General features: G+C 36.5%; 1 pseudogene; it reads left to right on the plus strand.

Moving 5' to 3' along the window:
* The first annotated feature begins 9,879 nt into the window (after positions 1-9,879).
* On the plus strand, positions 9,880-16,878 carry LOC116125752 (annotated as a pseudogene).
* The last annotated feature ends 338 nt before the right edge of the window (positions 16,879-17,216 follow it).

Consider the following 17,216-nt stretch of genomic DNA (forward strand, 5'->3'; position numbering starts at 1 on the left):
AACGTAGCTTAATGATTCGTGTATAAGGCTTGTACAATCTCTTTTTATTCTTAAACAACTTCTTAATTGCATTTTTTGCTCTGTACATGCCATCATACACATATCCTATTGCAGGCTTCTCATCCGAGTAAACAATCCATAACAAGCGCATCAATGTACTCACAACTTTGGATATCTTACCCATATCATTCCAAAAATTGTTATCTAGAATTATGTCAATAGCATGTTTGTCTTTATTACTTTTTGCATATCGAGAATCGACAAATGACTTATCTATCACCATGGCTTGCAAGCCATGTTTGTGCTCATGAAGGCTTCTCATTGCAATGAAAGTTGTAGCAAAACGGGTTGCGCTCGGACGAACAAGTTCTTTCCAACCCGGTTCAATTGATAAATAATAGATGCTAGTCAATTAAAAAAATGCATATTATGTTATGACTTGACAAGAACATTAGCTAAAGGTATATTACCTATTTTTTCCTCAACCAAGCTATCAAGAATGTATGATTATATGCAAACTTCGTCACCTCAAAAGCATGTCTCGCAAGAGAAACTATGTGATCCATCTCCGCTATGTCTTTTAACATCAAATTTATGCTATGTACTGCATAAGGTGACCAAGTAATACTCGAATATTTCTCAGACAACATTCTTCCAGCAGCTTTATAATTGGATCCATTGTCTAAGACAAAATGGACAATACTATTTGGTCCGATCCATAAAGTTACCTCCTCAAACATCTTCAACAATGTCCCAGCTTCACAACATTTGAAGCATAACTGATTTCACAAAACAAACTCCCTTAGGACAATACACCATAAAATTTATCAATGACTTATGTGAATTATCAGTCCAACCATCAGCCATTAAGGTACATCCAACATTTTCCCAAATATTTCTGTAACTATCAACAAGAAGCTGCACTTCCTTCTTAGCATCTCTTAACAAATTGACATGCAAACCATGATAATTTAGGTATTTATACCCAGGCCTAATTGCAGTTATAGCATCCACCAAAGGTTGAGGATAAATTGAATTTACAGCATTAATTGGGATGCAAGCATCGTAAAAGAATCTTGCAAAAGTCATGTCTGTTCTCCACGTTGCATCTCTTCCAGCTAAACAACTCCGAATTGATGGTTTAGATCCAACAGTTGTCCTTGGAGCAAAATAGTCACCAACCCCAATAGGTTTTTTTTTTTCTTTTTGATTTGTCTAGCATTGTACTTTGTTTTTTACTGTCAAACCTACTTCCATTTATGTGAATTTCTGATCTCTTCAATATCTTCATTTAACATATCTCCCTCAAATCTATATACGAGAGCACCGTAGGGAGTATTATACTTACTAGAATCAGCATTCTCTTTATTCTTTATCCCAATGTCTTTTAGTGATTCTGTCATCAAGTATAGAACATCAAAAGGAACTTTTAGACAAGCACCAACATCCCCCTTTGTTCCAGCTAGATGCTGTTTCATTCTAAAAATACCTCCTCCTCTAGTTACTTTTCCACAGTGAAGACATTTTAATGTCTTCCTTCCATTTGGATCTACACCCTCAATAACATGTGTCCATGTTATATCAGTCTTGCCTCTACTAGATTGTGAAGAAGACCCAGAGCCAGATGTTGACATTGTCTGTTTTTAATCTTTATATACTTATCACACAATAAAATTGCAAACAAAAGAATCACATAATCACGTATTGTTAAATGGGGAAGTATACAACAATTGCAAACAAAAGAATCACATAGCATTTTCTGTGTTTTTTACTACATCAATCATGCACTCAATTGGACTGTGCAAAATGTTAAAATGGTGGTTATTTAATAATTTTAGTCATATTAATTTGCATTTTTATAATAATTTTAGTCATATTAATTTGCATGTTTATAATAATAGCTTCCTAAGGTAAGAGTAGGAGTCACATATTCTTTGGAAATTAAGAAGTCAAAAACAGTATATTTTGGTTGCTAATTTTTTAAGTGACATGTATTTTAAGATCTTCAATAGTTTAGTAAAAATAAAGATTACGAGAATGATATTTTGGATTGTTTATTTTAAGCATAACCAAAGGAAGGACTGTAAACAATTTGCCTTGACGTTGTAATTTCTGATTTATTTTTCTAATTAGTCACCACCTTGCTTGGCATTCACAAGTCTTGTTTATTATTTATGCAACCATTTGTTTAAAATGATAATGGTGGATCACACATTTTCAGCAAATTAAAATCACTTTTCTTTTGGTTCAGCAAATTATAATCACATTTTCACGAAGCTTTTGAAAAAGTAAAACATATATTTTTAATTATGAGGCCCTAACTTGACAATATCACAGTACAAATTAGACTGTCTTGTATATCTAATATTTTCATCACTATATTCATGCCTAACAACCCGCTAGTCTCACCAGTTACAATATAGCTGAGATTTTTCACATAAATAGAGAACATCTTGGGATCAAATTTAGTTTAATACAGGAAAAATAAACGAATCTTATTTGTCAAAATGAGACTTTCAGTGGGGAAAGAAGAATCCAATAAATGCATGCATTCCGGTGATATAACAGAGTAAATATAAGAGATTCTATTTCATATTGAGCACCAACATTCTTTGGAAATAAACTATCTTCAGCAACTTGAGATGTACTACCCTTGCTATCAGAAAAATGCAAATATGCAGAAAAAGTTCATGAACATTTAATTCAACAAGCAAGCATTCCTCTGACGTGTTTATTAATTCTTGGAATAACAACAATGGGTTTTACTAATTAATGAGGGTTATAAAAATTAAAAACGAAATCATTATTGAAGATGAACCTGTGAATGGCATGTTTATTATCTAGATCGTTGAGGAATGGAGCTGTTGTCGACGAATGGAGTTGTCATCGTCGATTTCCAACAAGGAACAAAGCTGTCATCGTCATCGTCTAGGAATGGAGTTGTCGTCGTCGTCATCGATTTTTAGCAAGGAATGGAGCAGCCGTCGTCGTCGTCGATTTCCAGCAGGGAATGGAGCTGTTGTCGTTGATTTTTGGCGAGGGAGGAAGATGTTGTCGTCGATTTCAGAGAGTTCAGTTGCGATTTGGTGAATGGTTGCGATTTCAAACTTCAGGGAGTGGAGTTCATTGCGATTTGAGTGGGATTTCAGAGAGGAATTTGTGTAGAGAAGAAGCTGAGAAACAGAGAAATGAAATCAGAATGGAATGGGCTTGCGATTGCGTAGAGTTGGGATTTTTGCAACTTTCGATTGGTTTATCCGCCGATCCGGTTGGACCAGCAGTTCACATATTTTAATATTTTATCTGGTTTTTCAACGGTTTAAAGCGGGTTATTATATAGCAGCGGGTTCAGTGTTGACTCGAACCGAACACGTGACTGGGTGCCGGTCCAACTAGTTGGACCGGCCGGTCCGGTCCGGTTTTTAAAACAATGCAAATGGCCTGCCAGGTCCGGTCCGGTTTTTAAAACAATGCAAATGGCCTGCCACTTTGATCAAATCCCTCATCAAGTCAGTTCTAAACTCTACTCTCTGGAGATCATGAAGTCAAAAAACTTGTCACTCTGATTTTGGGTTTTGCTTCAGTACAACACTCTAACAATACATTAAGGTGAAACTTGTAAATTCATGAAATAAAACTTGTAAACCAAGAACGTAAAATTTATTATGTACACTTTTACATGGCTGCATTATAACTGCAACCCTTTGATCATGGGAAAAAAGAACCTTAAATTGATGAAATTTAGAAGAAAGGCAATTCTTATGCTATGATTCAGGACTATTATCAAGCCAAAAGCATTTTGCAAGTAAGAAGTTTGAGTAAAATTGGCGTATAGTATTATTTGTATGCTTTATTTGAAAAACTTTTTTCAGAAAAAATAACCTAGTATAATGGAAACGATGTAATTTCACATGTTTATATGGGGTAAACTTATAAATAATGCTATCATATAAACTCAACATAATATGGATTCGACGCAAAAAATGATTACAAAAATATAAGTGGTAATAAAAGTGAATCCAATGTACGAGAATAAATCCAAAAAATAAAAGAAAAATGTCCTGTTAGATTATATATGAAGTTTTTAAACGTAGCACTACTCTTATAATTAACGTGGTGTCACGGTGTTACTACATTAACTATTACATTAGTTTGCTCGAGGGGAAATAAATTAGAGTAAAAGACATGTTCCCACCTAAGGTTTGGCGAAATGTGAAGTTTCCACACATGGTTTTATAAATTCTAGATTCCCACTCTTAAACCAATACCGTTAGCGATTTTTAGCCCCTAAATTAATAAATTACTTTCTAACCTCCAAAACAATAGAGGGCACATTTTAGCAAGAGGTGGCGCATGTTAGCAAACGTCGCCACTTGCTTTTTCCTGCGATGGCGGCTTTCCTTGTCACCACCAAATTTCTCCTCTAGTCTTAGGCCCTACCAATTGGCGAATTCTGACCGTTTTGTGATTCACGCATCCATCCCTCCCATTCCGATCAATCACAACCACCAAAATCTACTCTCTCACCACCCATATACTTTTCTGCATCTCCTCTTCAAAAGCTCCAACAACCTAAACCGTGTTGGCTCTCCGATCACCAATGACCTCGTTTAGGGTTTCTTTTAGGTTTTTGTGAATTTGGGTTTAAATTGGAGTTTTTTTGGAGTTGACTAGGTGAATTGGTTGTGTCTTTGGAGCGGGTGATTGTTTTGAAGTGTTTTATGTTGTTTGAGTGTTTTTTTCCTAGCCAATTTCCTCCTGCCAGTAACTCACCATCCTCTTCCTTTTATGTGCACACTAGGTGTTTGACGATTTGCCTCAATGAACGGTGCATCAGATTTTGCTCAAAGGGAGGATGGGGGAGTACAAACAGTGCTGGAGGAGTGATTCCTGTCGCGTTTGGTGGATTTTCCGACAAGGATGGTTGGGGATGATGTGAAGGTTGAGGAAGAGGATAGAGGTGGAGGTGAGGAAAGGTGGAGAAAAATTTGAGATGTGGGGGTTATTTTGATATTTTAATTTAAATTATAGTAAATGACTATTTTAGCCATTAACCGTTAAAAAAACCAAAACGGTGTTAATTTAAGTATGAGAATCTGGAATATGCGAAACCAAGGGTGGAAACTTGCTATTTCGCTAATCTTTGGGTGAGAACATGTCATTTGCTCAATAAATTAAAATAATATATATTATTGTGCTTCGGAACCAGAATTTCTAGAATTAATATGGTTTGATAATTCTGTCAATCAATTTAAGATCGTAATCATAAGATATTAAAATATTTGTCTAATACTAGAGATAAACAAGTGGCACAAGTGCATAACACATGTTGACATATTTCATATAATTTAACTTGCTCAAGTATATACAAGTTTGAAGAATTTTGAAAATTTCCGATTTGATTTTATTTAAAATGAAATTACCATTTAGCCCTCCGCAGATTACTTAAGTTCACCACTTGAAAGGTTTTCTTCAACTCAGCCAGAGATCTCAGCAGCCTCTCAAAGGCGCTAAACTAATCAAACTCTTTACCAACGTCGGCAGCCGTCAACCCGACGGAAATCTCCGCTGTCAGATCATGAGAACCCCGACCGCCGCCGTTATTATCACTTTCAAAAAATCCCAGGTCAGTTTCTCTTGAAAACCCACCCTCTTCTCAACCTCTTCTTCAGCTCTTCCCCTCGACCCTGACCCACCGGATCTCCCCTCTCAGCTCTTCTCAATCCTCTCAATAAACCCTAAAAACTGGAAAAAACAACCCTCAGTGGAAAAGCTCATTCCTTTCATTAACGCTTCTCATGTTTCTTAGTAGTATTCTTCTTTTGTAAATTTGTTAATTGGGAGTAATTTTTTTAAGGCGGGGGAAAAAATTGCTTCTTTTATGTTTAAATCTTGTCATTCTATGGAAGATGTTGGTATCGCATTAGATTTTGTGAGGAAAATGAATGACGGCAATGGCGAGTTTAAGTTTAAACTTAGTGCTGAGGGTTAGAACACATTGTTGATGTTGTTGGCGAAGTTTGGTTTGGTTGATGAAATGAAGTGGGTTTATCCTGTGATGTTGAAGAACATGATTGTTTCCAACGTATATGCTTTCAATACGATGGTTAATGGGTATTGTAAGGTGGGAAATGTTGTAGAGGCTTAGTTGTATGTGAGTAAGAATGTGCAGGTGGGTTTGAGTCCCGTTATTTTTACTTTTATGTCTAGGAAAAATGATGTAGATGGCGCGTATAGGGTGTTTAGGTGATGCCACAAAATGGTTGTCGAAGAAATGGGGTTTCATATACAAATTTGATACATAGTCTTTGTTAGGCAAAATGGGTTGATGAGGCTATAGAGTTGTTTAAGAAAATGAGTGAGGATGATTGTTGGCCTACTGTGAGGGCTTACACAATGAATATTTGTGGGTTTTATGGATTAGGTGGGAAATTGGGAGCATTGAGATTTTTTAATGAGATGTCCAAGGAAGGGTGTGAGTCTCACACCCTTTCTCGGACATAAAACATCTCAATGCTTCCTATTTCCTACTTAATCCACATAACCCACAAATAATCACTGTGTAAGTCCTCACAGTAGACCAACAATCATCCTCGCTCATTTTCTTAAACAACTCTATGGCCTCGTCAACCCATTTCGCCTCTCAAAGACCATGTATCAAATTTGTATACAAAACCTCATTTCTTCGACAACCCTTTTGTGGCATCACACTATACGCGCTATCTACATCCTTTTTCCTACAATGCCCCAATATCAGCAACGTAAAAGTAAACGTATTTGGACTCAAACCCGCCTGCACAATCACTATGAGAGGGCAACCAGTGTTTGTGAATCATGAACACTTGAAGATTTTGAAAGCTGATTATAGAAGTGACACCATGCAAACTATGCAAATTGTAGCCACATCCAAAGGCAAGTGACAGCATCTGAAATCTTATTCTGCAAAATTTTATGCCATTTGTTTTGCTCTTTTCTCTCTAGCCTTTCTGGTTGATTTCATTCTTCATATACAGAATGAAATGTTGCTGTTGCATTGACCTTGAGTTTCTTGGTAATCTCTCTGTATCATTATGGTAAAGTTTGTGTATGAGGCTGAGCAAAGATTAGAAGATTTAGTGTGTTAATCTGCCTTGCACAATGAAATGTTGCTGATGCATAGACCGTGAATCACTTTGATAATCTCTCTGTATCAAAATGTAAAGTTTGTTTATAAGGGAGGCTGAGCAAAGTTTAGAAGATCCATTGTGTTATCTGCATTTAGGTAGTTGAATGAGGTGAAGGATCTTATCTGGAAGGAATCTTTTAGCGGCTTTTAATTTCGTTTTTGTAAGATTATTAGACCAGATTTTGTGAATCTTAAGTTGTCTAAAAATTTTTGCCGATGCATTACATTTTGGATTTCGTGCTCTTTTCAGTCTAGCTCTATTGATGGCCTTGATAATTTGGGGGAAAAAAAAAAAAAAAAAAACGATAGAAAATATTATTGGTGTATCTTGTTTTGATAACTTGCATACATACTACACCTCTTGCATTTGATCCAAAATCTGAATATAATTCAATTAGTTTCTATATATCTAATGTTCTGAGAAATGTACATATGAATAAAAGAACATAATAGGCTTAACAAAAGGGGAAATTTAAAAATAGCAGTTCAAAATGTCTGTCCTTCCCCAAGTTAAATCATGAAGCGAAATGTTTTTATATGCTCGGCATAAGTTTTGAACATTTTCTTTCCGCAGGTAGCAGTCATTAAGGAAGAGTTTGGCATTGACTTGCATGTTATGGGAATCACTGTTTTAAAACACAGCCTGGCCCAGCCGGTTTTACCGATTTAATCGGGAATCAGAAGCTTTTCTGGGTCAGGTTTATATTATTCCTATTCGCCCAAAATTCTAAAATTTGGGAAGATAATTGGCAAACAATTGAAGGTTGAGATGTTGGGGCTTTTGAAGAGAAAATGCCAATAAGTGTAATAGTGGCGACTGAGTTGCGTTTTGATGAGTAAATCAATTGAAAATCAAAAAACACTGGTGGCGGCAACAATCGACTTTTGCTGGTGATTGGCGAGGCTAAAGGGGGTGGGGTGAGGTGGGTTTCCGTCGTGAGGAAGAGGGGAGTATTTTCGGGTGATGGGGAGGGTTGTGGACGTCGATTCGATGAGATTTGGCCTGGAATGTCGATGCCAACATCGGCGAGATTTGGTCGAAATTGAACCGATATCGGGTAGATCTTGGGTTGATTTTTTGGAGAATGAGCTCAAGGGACGATTGGGGTTCATCTGGGGTGTTGCCAATTGATTTGTATTTGGGGTGTGTTTGTTAAATTTTAGACTTATAGGGACTTAACGAATTTTTAGGAATGTATTTGCTAAATTTTAAAAAATTTTGTCAGCCAGTTTGATAAGTGGTCAAACCACTTAAACTAGTCAACCTGGGATCGGCAACTTTGCCAGTTTTATCCCGGTTGGGTTTTAAAACATTAATGGGAATCACTGGCGGAATAAGCTTTTTAACTTCTTGGGCTTTTGCTTCACAGTTTCACTGAACCACTGAGAATCATGTTTGATACATGAAAAAGTTGCCATTCCTATAAGTTCTTGTTTCCTTGCTGTTAGATGATTAAGCTGATCACCTTTCAGTATCGAGCACTTTCAAACGTCTTAAGTTTTTAGCTTTATATGTATATTCCTCTTCATTTTTCCTTTCCCTCTTGATCTTTAGCTATTTATGCTTCTGGTAGCTTCCCTGTTCAATTTTACAAGTGCTTATGAGAAACGACTTCTGTATAGTGCTGAACTCAACAGAAGTCATGTTCTTTACATGTTAAATAGTTAATGGTTCCAAGGGAAGTGGGGAAGGGTAGAAATGCTTTATCTGCAACTATTCCAAAGCTATTGAGAAGGTATAATAGTATATGCTTCTTGAGGATCTGGGGTTAGTCGAAAACGCCAAACGTTTGAGTTCAAATCACCAAGTATGATGCTGATGTTTAAATATACGCATGGATTCGACACAAAATGACTGCAAAGTTAACAGAGGAAAAAGTGAATTCAATTAAAGATAATAAATCCAAGAAAATAAAAGAAAAATATCAACTATTATATTAATTTGGCTGTTCCTACTTACTATATCAACTATTACATTTGTTTGGTAGAGGAGAAACGAATTAATATAATTTATGTCATTGCGTTTTAGAGTTAGAATTGTTAGAATTAATACAAGATATTTCTTACACCTAAGGTTTGTCTTAATGACACTTTCCACCTAAAAAGTTTTTCGTCTGAGTTGACCAAAATCGGTTTTAGATAGTAACGAAAGTGATATTTTAAAACTTTTTCATAAAATATTTATTTAATCACCAAAGGTATACAAGTAGCATAACACATGTTGACACATTTCATGTACTTTAACGTAGTAATGAGAAACCAGTCAGGCAGTTTGCGAGTTACTCGAGCTCGGCTCGTGAAAAGCTTGAACTCGATTCAAAGTTAATCAAGTTGAGCTTGAACTTGAGTGGCTTGTTTAGAGGGTCAAGCCGACTTCGACTCGGATGAAGCTCGGATCAATAGGCTTGCGAGTCTCATTGCGCTCAAAGGGCCAAATTATAAGTTTTATAAGTTTTATTTTTTTTTTATTTTAAGTTTTTAAAATGATAAACAACTCTCTTCTCACAATAAACTTGAAGCTCGAGTATCCACCCATACTCACGAGCTTAGCGTGCAGTGCCGTGCACATACATGTGTCCGTCTCACGAAAGAATTTTCCGTTAAAAAGGAATTCTGATTTGACCCTTTTTAAAATGAAATTACCATTTAGCCCTCCAGCAGTTTACTTAAGTTCACCACCTGAAGGTTTACTTCAACTCTGCCAGAGATCTCAGCAGCCTCCTCAAAGGCTGAACTAATCAAACTCTTCACCACCTTTGGCAACCGTCAACCTGACGGAAATCTCCGCCGTCAGGTCATGAGAACCCCGACCACCGCCTTTATCATCACCTTTAAAAAAATCCCAGGTCAGTTTCTCTTCAAAACCCAATTCTCAACCTCTTCTTCAGCTCTTCCCCTCGACCCTGACCCACCGGATCTGCCCTCACAGCTCTTCTCAATTCTTTCAATAAACCCTAAAAGCTGGCAAAATAACCCCTCAATGAAAAAGCTCATTCCTTTCATTTCTGCTTCTCACGTTTCTTCCCTCTATAAATTGAACTTGAATCCCCAAATTGCGCTTGATTTTTCTTACTGGATTTCGCAGAAACCTGGGTTCAAGCATAGCGTAGAATCGTATTCTTCTTTGGTAAATTTATTAATTGGGAATAATTTTTTTAAGGCGGGTGAAAAAATTGCTTCTTTTATGTTTAAATCTTGTCATTCTGTGGAAGATGTTACAACGATATTCATAGTGAAAAACTAGCATGGGTATTCAGAATCTTATAGTTAGAATATCTTATTAAACCACGTCCAATGTGGCAAGAAAGAGCAATTCCAGCTCCCAAATAAACTAATTTTAGAGAGGCAATTCTAGAGCTCCAAATAAACAATTAAAAAAAAATCAATTTTACCCTATTGAAAATGAAATGACCTTTAACCTTTTCATCATTTGAAAGGTTACTTAAACTCAGCCAGAGCGGTCAGAAGCCTCCTCAAACGCAAAACAAATCAAATCTCACCCCGTCAACGCAGTTCTATTCAGAGCTGTCAATACGGTGGTGATTGACTGCATCAAATAGTGTATCAAGACTATGGTGGATTGACAGAGGATTCATCACTCCCGGGTACGGGAGAAGTTATCTCATGGCGCAATTCAGTATATGACAATGACATTAAAACTGTGGCCACAGTGGGATTGAGTTGTTGCTCTATCCGGATTATAGTACAGGTCATTGGTCCAGAAACTGAATACATAATATCGAGAGTAACCGAAGGTTGACACTCTTTCTATGCCTTCATCTCGTCGAGATAACGTATGATGAAAGGATTGAATTGTACGGTAACCATATCGTTGACAAGTAGCTACTTTGCTGAATCCAAATCTATCGGGTGGCCATGATGCCTTGCTAAGGGCCAATCTTGGTCTGTGTATTAGTGAGATGATTAATTGGTGTTAATCGCGATACTATACACTGTCAGTATGATGAGAAGCCTATGGGTCATACACATAGAAGATAACTTAAGACTCAGGAAGAAAAAAAGGGCATTTTCATCTTTTTAGGTGAAAGGGTATTTTGGTAATTTCACAGTGCAATTAAATTTGCTGAGGTCGTAGCCTTTATTTAATTTATTAGAAAAAATAAATAAGTGAAATTACATTTAAATATGTGTTCGCATATATTTAATTAAATCATCATTATTGTTAAATGTTAATATATAGATTAAATATATATTAATTGATTTTAATTGAGATAATAATGAAATAAAAAATAAATATCTAATTGGGAGTGTTTGGTAATATGGGGTGTTTGGGTTGGAGCCCAAGCCTATTCCATATGGGAATAGGGCAACTAAGTTTTCACTATAAAAGAAAATGGTTATTTGTAAAATGTGTGTCATTTTCATTTAGTTTATTTTCTTTGAAAAGGCACAAACACAGCAGCCCCTTAAACACTCTCCCACGGCAGAATTTATTTTTTGCCTAAAATCAATTTCATTGATTTTGCTTCTTGATCTTAAAGCTAAGGAGGATCTAGCAAATCCCTCCTTAGTTCTTTGTGATTGTCTTCGTGTGAACTATGTGGGTTCTATCCTACACTTGGGTCGGTAGCAAAACGTTCATTGACAAATTTGGAGGAGCCTCCAAGCGTGCGTATGTTTTTCTAAACTCATGATTAATTTCTGCAGATTTCTATTTTAACATAAACGGTAAAATTGTACCTTTGATCTTGGCTCAATGGGAACGATCCTTGTTATTATGATTTTGTTTTCCGCTGCATATATGGACTGTTTCCTAACACTTACCGAAGACTTAATAAACGCAACTTGGCACGAAACATGCTGGACATTGTATGAACATGGCAACCTTTTTCCCTGCAACCTAAAAATGAAATCAACAAAATCATCTAATTGACATTTTATACCGATCGGTCCGGAGAAGAGACGCACCGAATCAATGACTCTACCAAAAAAATAATAAGCACAAATCTTCATTTCCTTGAAAACAAACATAACAAAATGTAATCGATCTTCAAGTTAATATTGATAAGGAACAATTATCCATCTCTATAAAAACTGGTACCTAAAAAATGGAAACAACAAAAGTTAATTAATAGTCATGTTAAAAATATCAAGGAACACACTTACCGTTCGGCAGGACAAACACAATGAATCATTCAAATAAATTGGTTGAACAAAAACAATAATTCAATCTAATAAAAAACGTTTACATAATTGGGATACACACTTACAGTTTCGCATTAAAATACTTAGAAGATATACTTTCAGTTCAAAAAAACAAATCAAAATAACAACTCATCTAGCAGTACCAATTCGACATCTTCCCTTTATTCCATGCTAATTCATGAATCTCCAACCTGTAATCAACAACAAAAAAATACATAAATAAAAAGCCATCGATCAAGATGCACGTGAAGAACAGACATATTATTTTCACAAACTAAAATAACATATAAACAATTAACAAAAGACCAGACGTATCGTTGATGCCAACTAACAAATTGCGATGATACACAATTGAACATGAGCCCCTTTTATACCTTCCGAATACCAACGCAATTAAATACGATTTCAATATGAAGAAAGTTTTCTAATGTCAATACAATGCACCTACATAATTATAGACAACAATCCTAGACAAATATCATTAAATCATAATTAGTAATAGCAATCCAATACACTTGTATACTTATTATTACTGCACATCATTGGAATGCCAATGCAATGCACCTGTATAATAATAATAATAATTATTATTATTATTATTATTATTAAATACAAATCCAGCGTGTCAAGATAAAGCAATTTGATTGGCTTGTCAATCCAATATGTCAAAATTGAACAATTCTAGAGATTCCAAAACATGTCACATGACAAGATGCATCAATAAATACTAATCCAACATGTCATGATAGAGTAGTTTGATTGACTTGTCAATCCAATGAGTCAAAATTGAGCAATTCTAGAGCTTCCAAAATGTGCTACATGGCAAAAAACCCACACGATATTCATAGTGAACAACTAGCATGGGTATTCATGAATCTTATAGTTAGAATATCTTATTAAACCACGTCCAATGTGGCAAGAAAGAGCAATTCCAGAGCTCCCAAATAAACTAATTTTAGAGAGAGCAATTCTAGAGCTCCAAAATAAACAATTAAAAAAAAATCAATTTTACCCTATTGAAAATGAAATGACCATTTTAACCTTTTCATCATTTGAAAGGTTTACTTAAACTCAGCCAGAGCGGTCAGAAGCCTCCTCAAACGCAAAACAAATCAAACTCTTCACCACCGTCATCAACCCGCCGGAAATCTCTGCCGTCCGATCATGAGAACCCCACCACCACCGGTATCAGCACCTTTAAAAAAAAAAAAAACCAGGTCAGTTTCTCTTCAAAACCCTCTGCTCAACCTCTTCTTCAGCTCTTCCCCTCGACCCTGACCAGCCGGATCTCCCCTCTCAGCTCTTCTCAATCCTCTCGAGAAACCCTAAAAAATGGCAAAAAGACCTCTCAATGGAAAAGCTCATTCCTTTCATTTCCGCTTCTCATGTTTCTTCCCTCTATAAATTAAACTTGAATCCCCAGATTGCGCTTGACTTTTCTATCTGGATTTCGCAGAAACCTGGGTTCAAACATAGCGCAGAATCGTATTCTTCTTTGGTAAATTTGTTAATTGGGAGTAATTTTGTTAAGGCGGGTGAAAAAATTGCTTCTTTTATGTTTAAATCTTGTCAGTCTGTGGAAGATGTTGGTATTGCATTAGATTTTGTGAGGAAAATAAATGAGGGCGATGGCGAATCTAAGTTTAAGCTTAGTGTTAAGGGTTATAATACATTGTTGATGTTGTTGGCGAAGTTTTGTTTGGTTGATGAAATGAAGTGGGTTTATTCTGTAATGTTGAAGAACATGATTGTTCCCAATATATATACTTTTAATACGATGGTTAATGGGTATTGTAAGGTGGGAAATGTTCCTGAGGCTGAGTTGTATGTGAGTGAGATTGTGCAGGCGGGTTTGAGTCCTGATACGTTTACTTTTACGTCGTTGATATTGGGGCATTGTAGGAAAAATGATGTAGATGGCGCATACGGGGTGTTTAGGGTGAAGCCCAAAAAGGGTTGTCGAAGAAATGAGGTTTCGTATGCAAATTTGATACATGGTCTTTGTGAGGCAAAACGGGTTGACGACGCTATAGAGTTGTTTAAGAGAATGAGAGAGGATGATTGTTGGCCTACCGTGAGGACTTACACGGTGATTATATGTGGGTTATGTAAATTAGGTAGGAAATTGGAAGCACTGAGATTTTTTAATGAGATGTCCGAGAAAGGGTGTGAGCCTAATGTGCATACTCACACGGTGTTGATTGATTGTTTGTGTAAAGAGAATAAGCTTGATGATGCGAGGAGGTTGTTGAATGGGATGTTAAAGAATGGGTTGGTTCCAAGTGTGGTGTCATATAATGCAATGATTAATGGATATTGTAAGGAAGGATTGATGGAGGCTGCATTCGATATTTTGGATTTAATGGAGTCAAATAATATCAGTCCGAATGCTAGGACGTACAATGAATTGATTTCTGGGTTCTGTAAAAAGAAAGATGTACACAAGGCAATGGCACTACTTAATAAAATGCTTGAGCGCAAGTTGTCGCCAAGCTTGATTACCTATAATTTGTTAATTCATGGACAGTGTAGAGCGGGTCATTTTGATATTGCTTATAGGGTGTTTGGTATGATGAATGAGTGTGGTCTAGTTCCTGATCAGTTGACTTATAGCGTTTTCATAGACACTCTTTGTAAAAGAGGGAGTTTGGAAGAAGCTCATATAGTGTTCGAGTCTTTCAAAGAGAAAGGCATAAAGGCAAACGAAGTGATATATAACGCTTTGATCGACGGGTACTGTAAGGCTGGGAAAATAGAAAATGCGCATTCTTTGCTCGAGAGAATGCTTATTGATGACTGTTTTCCAAACTCGTACACTTATAATTCCTTGATACATGGGTTATGCAAAGAGAAGAAGGTGAAGGAAGCATTTTCATTGGTACAAAAGATGGTGAAGATGGGCGTGCATCCCGCAGTTTTTACCTACACAATTCTCATTCAAGAAGTATTGAAGGATGGAGACTTTGACCATGCTCATAGGCTTTTAGACCAAATGCTTTCCTCTGGATATAAACCTGACGCATTCACATATACTGCATTTATTCAGGCATATTGCAGCACAGGGAAATTAAATGAGGCCGAGGACTTGATGGTCAAAATGGATGAAGAAGGAATTGCGCCAAGTTCGGTGACTTTACTTTACTGATTCGTGCATATGCCAATTTAGGACTGGTGTATTCTGCATTTGATGTTCTCAAGCGCATGTTTGATGCTGGTTGCGAGCCTTCTCATCATACATATGCCTTTTTAATCAAGCATCTCTCAAAGGAAAAGTGGATGAAGGAAAACAGTGATGTAATGGGACCTTATTTGGTTTCAAATGTCACGTATGTTGAAGTTGCTGATGTGTGGGAGATGATGGAATTTGACACTGCAGTGGAGCTTTTTGAGACAATGCTCAAACATGGATGTGCACCTAACGTTAACACATATGGAAAGCTCATCATAGGCCTTTGCAAAGTAGGGCGCTTGGCTGTAGCCTAGAGGTTATTTGATTATATGAGAGGAAGAGGAATATCTCCGAATGCAGATATCTACAATTCTCTTCTCAAGTGTTGCTGTGGATTGGGAATGTATCAGGAAGCTGTGAGACTGGTGGATGCTATGATCGAACATGGTCACTTACCACTTCTGGAGTCCTATAAGCTGCTTCTTTGTGGGCTATATGATGAAGGGAACATAGAGAAGGCGAAAGCGGTTTTTCATAACTTGCTTGATTGCGGACATAATAATGATGAAGTAGCTTGGAAAATTCTCGTTGAAGGCTTACTTAAGAAGGGCTTTGGTAATGGATGTTCAGAACTGCTAAGCATCATGGGAAAGAAGGGTTGCCAGGTTCATCCTCAAACATATTCAATGTTAATTGAGGGACTTGATGGAATATAAGATGTCAATTTGAGATATTGTTTCTACTTCAACTCTCATTGTCTATTGGGAAAGGCTTTTGCCTTGTCCTTTTGCGTGGATGGTGTGGCTAATTGCAGTATTGCACATAGAAGTACACCGGATCATTTTGGAACACAATGTCTACGAGGGGGCAACCGTTCTATGTGAATCATGAACACTTGAAGATTTTGAAAGCGGGTTATACAAGTGACACCATGCGCTATGCAAATTGTAGCCACATCCGGGGGCAAGTGGCAGCATCTCAAATCTCATCCTGCAAAACTTTATGCCATTTGTTTTGGTCTTTTCTCTCTAACCTTTCTGATTGATTTCGTTCTTCATATACAGAATAAAATGTTGCTGATGCATTGACCTTGAGTTACTTGGTAATCTCTCCGTATCATTTGTGTATGAGGCAGAGCAAAGATTAGAAGATCTACTGTGTTAATCTGCCTAGCAGAATTGAAATGTTGCTGATGCATTGGCCTTGAATCAGTTTGATAATCTCTCTGTATCAAAATGTAAAGTTTGTGTATAAGGGAGGCTGACCAAAGATTAGAAGATCCGTTGTGTTATCTGCGTTTAGGTAGTTGAACGAGGTAAAGGATCTTATCTGGAAGGAATCTTTTTCTTTTACTTTTCCTTTTTTGTAAGATTATTGGACTAGATTTTGTGAATCTTTTAAGTAGTCTAAAAACTGTTGCTGATGCATTACATTTTGAATTTTGTGCACAGAAAACTTGTCACTCTGATTTTGGGTTTTGCTTCAGTACAACATTCTAACAATACGATTAATGTGAAACTTGTAAATTATGACATTAAACTTGTAAATCGAGAACGTGGTAAAATTTATAATATACACTCTTATATAGTTGTATTATAACTACAACTCTTTGATCATGAGAGAAGAGCTTTAAATTGATGAAATTTAGAAGAAAGGCAATTCTTATGCTACAATTTAGGAATCAGTTCAACTATTATCAAGCCAAAAGTATTGCAA

Source organism: Pistacia vera, unplaced genomic scaffold (genome assembly GCF_008641045.1).
Source record: "Pistacia vera cultivar Batoury unplaced genomic scaffold, PisVer_v2 Contig171, whole genome shotgun sequence".
Lineage (NCBI taxonomy): Eukaryota > Viridiplantae > Streptophyta > Magnoliopsida > Sapindales > Anacardiaceae > Pistacia > Pistacia vera.